The sequence below is a fragment of the Alosa alosa genome, chromosome 15 (assembly GCF_017589495.1).
Source record: "Alosa alosa isolate M-15738 ecotype Scorff River chromosome 15, AALO_Geno_1.1, whole genome shotgun sequence".
Lineage (NCBI taxonomy): Eukaryota > Metazoa > Chordata > Actinopteri > Clupeiformes > Clupeidae > Alosa > Alosa alosa.
In genome coordinates this window covers 10057414-10062413 of record NC_063203.1, presented here as the reverse complement: position 1 = coordinate 10062413, position 5000 = coordinate 10057414, and the positions used below count along the sequence as shown (strand labels likewise).

Here is a 5000-nt window from a genome sequence, read left to right as displayed (position 1 = left end):
AGCAGGCTTATGTTGCAGAATGGCCACTCTTAAGTATAACTATGCTGTTGCATAAGATTACATAGAGAGCTGTGTGTGTGTGTGTGTGTGTGTGTGTGTGTGTGTGTGTGTGTGTGTGTGCGCCAAAGTGCGCCTGCATGTATTGTCCTAGTCCATTCTCCTCTCTCACACACACATACACACTCTTTCCTTTGTCCTCTCCCTTTCTTTCATTCTTTACTCTCTCTCTCTCTCTCTCTATCTCTCTCTCTCTTTCCTTCTTACTATCTCTCTCGCCCTCTCTCCAAGCGTCTTTCTCTCATTTACAGCGCTGCCATATTTTGCACTATTTTATGACCAACTCTATAGGCTGCATTCAACTCTATGAATAATGAGTGTAATTACTCTCCTAAGCTTTATGCCACTCTAGTGTTTGTTTGTATGTGCGTGTGTGCTTGTGTGCTTGTGTGTGTGCCTGTATGTGTGCCTATGTATATGTGTGTGTGTGTGTGAGAGGGGGGGGGTGAAGAAGGGGAGAAAAGATAGATTTGTGTGTGTTTGTCAGATTGTATCAATCAAAGCCACTGTGTGTGTGTTGAATGCTGGATATGAATGTTTTGGTGTGTGAAGCATATTCTACAGTGTGCTTGACTTTGTGTGTGTGTGTGAGAGAGAGAGAAATGCTTTTACTTTTCACAGAGCGAAGACTGATTTGTCGTGACAAGAAACCTCACTGAACTGAACTGAACTGAACTGAATTACACTCACAGAAGTGATGCATGTGTTCAGGTGTGCATGTGTACTGTACATGCATGCATATACTTTTTGTAGTCATGTGGCAGAACCACCACAACCTCAGCATCTCTGCACTACATGCAAATCTCTACTCCACCATACCCTGCCCTGCCCCCACCCAACCTGGTGCATCGGAGTGCTGCTCATTCACTGTCCATCCACCTCCTCCACCTCGACCTCCTCACCACCACCACCAGCTGCTCATCCACCCCCTCCACCTTCACCTCCTCCACCTTCACCACCTCCACCTCCACCTCCACCACCTTCACCTCCATCTCCTCCACCTTCACCTCCTCCACCTTCACCACCACCACCTGCTCATCCACCTTCACTACCACCACCTGCCCATCCACATTCACTACCACCACCTGCCCATCCACCTTCACCACCTCCACCATCTTCACCACCTCCACCTTCACCACCACCACTCCCTGCCTGTTCCTTGGTCAAACATGAGGCTGCTCTGCTCGTGCATTTAACAGTCTTACTCGACAGAACTGCCTGCCTGAGATCCACCAATCACAAACAGACCTCTGACTGGTTTAGGGGGGTAGGGGTGGATCAGGATGTCGCTGGTGATTATTGCAAACCCCTTACATGATGATGCAAGAGTAAGTAAACAGAAAGCAATACGCAGGATGCGCACACCACCAGCATACACCAAGATAAACAAAAACAAAAAATATACAAATTGACCACAAGATTTCTTTCTACTGCATGCCAATATAGCACACATTCTGAGATTTGCATATGAATCTTGAAACACTGTTGAAATACAGTTTGCTTACTACAAAATGACACTGAATGTTCTCCACAATGGTAATGGTGTTTGATAGATATCATTTGTCCAATGTCACAAATACAGAATGCTTGCATTTACTGAACATCCGGAATAAAAAGGTCTGCAAGCACGTTATCAATTATGTGGGAAATGTGTCACAACTGCAGTCTGTATACAGTAGCACTATGAACTTGGTTTACATTATTGTCACACATTCTACACTTTTCTTGACATTTCATGACGTCTGTAGCCTTTTCGCCACCAAGTTAGAAAGATAGATGCTTCAAATGAAATGGTCACTATAACGCCCAGCATAAATACAACCTACTTCACACTGGTCATCTCAATTGAGAAACCCCTCCACAATTGTGTAACCTTCCTCAGTAAACTACCTGACACCGATAAACGCCCGGTTGTGCCAAATCAAAATAATTCCGAGGGAAACATAACAGACTGAGAGAGTCAGTGGGGTGGAACCCTGCAGGACTGAAACTGTTATGAATTGCGCAACCTTTACAATTGGACACCTCTGCCCAACTCAAGCACACTGCTGAGGGTCATGGTTACTGGTGTGTGACAATTCCTCCTCTTGTTTGTAGGTATGTGCGATTGTCATTTTAGATAGATGTTTCTGTTCTGTTCTAAGCAAAATTCAGTGACTTTTCAGTGAAATTGTCTTTTTATGGTGTTGTGGAAATAACAGAGATAACTGACTAATGTGTGTGTGTGTGTGTGTCACACACATTGCTCAGTTATCTCTGTTATTTCCACCGCACCATTAAAAGACATGTCATACAAAGTCACTGAATTTAGCTTAGAACACAACAGAAGTGTCTGTCTAAAAGGACAATCGCGCTGTGACAGTCGTACATACCTGCAAACAAGAGGAGGAAAAGCAAGGAATCCTCTTCAGACTGCTGCACTACTTGACTACCTTGTACCCTTTACAAGGCTAAATAAAAAAGAGCAGACAATATAATGAAATAAAATTGAGAAATTGTTCAATAAGCCATTAACATTTCTTTCATTGGTCTGGATCAATGTAGAGTCTATTCAGAATGAACTCGGATTCTGATCTGACATAAGCTTGTAAACATACAGGACTGGACATACCAAACGAGTTTAAACAGCAGGAAAGGAAACCGATGTTCATCTTTAATTTGATTGAAAATGAGAACACTTCATTTGACTTTCCCTTTGAGACCCACCGGCTTGAGGAACAAGTGCCCGCTTCCTTCAAATAGTCTGTCACACAATTAGGTCTAAACACAGTGGCGCCCCAGAGAGCGATGCGTTAAGGCTGTCAGTACAGATCAGCGTCAGTTCCTATCAGTAGCGCCGGTGATTAAACGGATAGATGCTGAGCATCATTAGTGTTATCCTCGGGAAAAAACAGATACAGTCTGATAAAAATTATGATTCATTTAACGATTTCCGGAGGTGACTGACAGGGGCTCGGAATCATGCATCTGTCTATCGATCCTCCGTGGACGTATATCCTCACCTGAGGAAAAGGTTTATCTCGTGCTGTGATGTTTACTTTAATTTATAAAGTCTCGTATACAGTAGGCTACCGTGGCGCGCGCGCGCGCGCACACACACACACACACACAAATGCTATGGCGACTGAAGCGAGTAACCCTTACCTGGTCTCTTTGACCTTTGATGCCTGCCAGTGAGAGAGAGCCACCTCAGTTGATTGATCAGAGTGCCAGTAGCCTACTTATCAAGATTGTTCTTGAGCGAGCCAAACCGACACACAAGAGTGCGAGATTAAAAGGCAAGTGATGACCACACGCCTTTGGTTTTCTATGTCGAGTGCGCGCGAGTCTGATAGTGTCACGGACGTGATGACAAGCCCAGTAAATTATTGATGATGTTAACGGCTACGGATACTTGCTCGATTTTTTTTTAGTAGTGTATGCCTCTGCCCAAGGAAGCAGTCTTTGGCTGTTTGGTGACAGAAACTTCAGCCCGTCCCATGCAATCAGGGCGCGTGAAGCAGGGTCGATTTTAGTAGACAAACCTGTGCGTAATGTTACGGCGCATTACGGGTTCCCCGTACGGTTACGTGACCAAAAGCTGCGTGCCCTCCTAAACCAGCCAGAGAGTTAACGGAGGAACAGAGGGAAAACAAATAAAGGAGTGGTAGGCTATTTTCACCGTTTCATGAGGGTTCATCTATTCTAAACAAAAAGTGGCACAGAGTGGACTGTCATGGTAAATGGGCCACGTCCGTACGCAGAACAGGTATAGCCTGTTGTTGGCATCTGATAAACGGTTGACTGGACAATTTAAGACGAGTACGAGTAGACATTTGAGCAATTCCACTGATTGATGCAAAAAGCCTTTCAAACTAATCGGTTATCTCCGTCAATAATTTTTACACATTTTCCTGCTTTCCTTTGCGATTTTTTATGTACCAGCGCCACGCGCAGTGGGGTCGCCTTTGCCTGAGACTTATTCACGATTTCCAAACCGAAGATAAGCGGGACGGAACGTGACTCCTGCCATTAAATTAAATCTCTGCACTCATTTCCCGTTGATAATATTACGAATGATACAGCGCTATAATTATTCGTCAAATATTATTTTTTTGTCCCGTCTCACATTCTAATCTGGTCATGATTTTAAAGAAGAAATGGATGATGCCAACCACTAAAATTACCACAGGACATCCCCAAACATTTAAAATGTTGAGAAAACACTTAACATAAAGTCCAAAAATACGAAAACAACACATATTGAGTCAGGTCAGACATTGTAAAAAAAAAAACAATCTACATAGACTACTTAACGTGCCGACACGTCGGTGGTCACGACATACGCAAGCCTTTTACCTCGGGTCCGGAAGAAGGCACTTTGCGCCTGCCATCCCGCCCGGAGAAACCTGCAGACGTTCTGGGTTCCGGAATTAGAAGGAATGCGTGATACTGCGCGGGTAGGGTCCTAGAGGCGCTACACTGTCCCGACCTGACGACAGCACGGGAAGAAATTCCAACGCTTGGCTCTCTCGCACGCCAGTCTATCTGATGGGTGGAGGGCTCAGCCTACGTTAGCTGGCACGAGTTACAGTCTGTTTGAGGAATAGCGTTGCGATCGGATCAACATCAGAGCGACCCAAGGCAGTCTCTCTCTCTCTCTCTCTCTCTCTAGAGATTGAGTATACAACGTATCATCTTTCAGTTGCTTTATTCCAACCCCTGTAAACATTGTCAGGAAAGGAAAAACGAAAGACTTATCATGAAATATGGAGAGTAAAGGGGTGATATTTTGAATCAGATTAAGACATACAAAAATAATCTCTCTCTTACACACACACACACACACACACACAGTTTTTCAAATGATATTCTTGTATATACTTTGCAACCCAAATACACCACATGCAGAGAAACATTTCATGACTCATATTCCTCATATTAGCTGGTGCAACCTAAAGCAT

The 5000-nt window shown here is 44.2% G+C and overlaps 1 protein-coding gene across 1 annotated transcript in view; it reads right to left on the bottom strand.

Moving 5' to 3' along the window:
- Positions 1–5000, bottom strand: part of LOC125308635 (SPHK1 interactor, AKAP domain containing) — a 138574-nt gene that overhangs the window by 51023 nt on the left and 82551 nt on the right.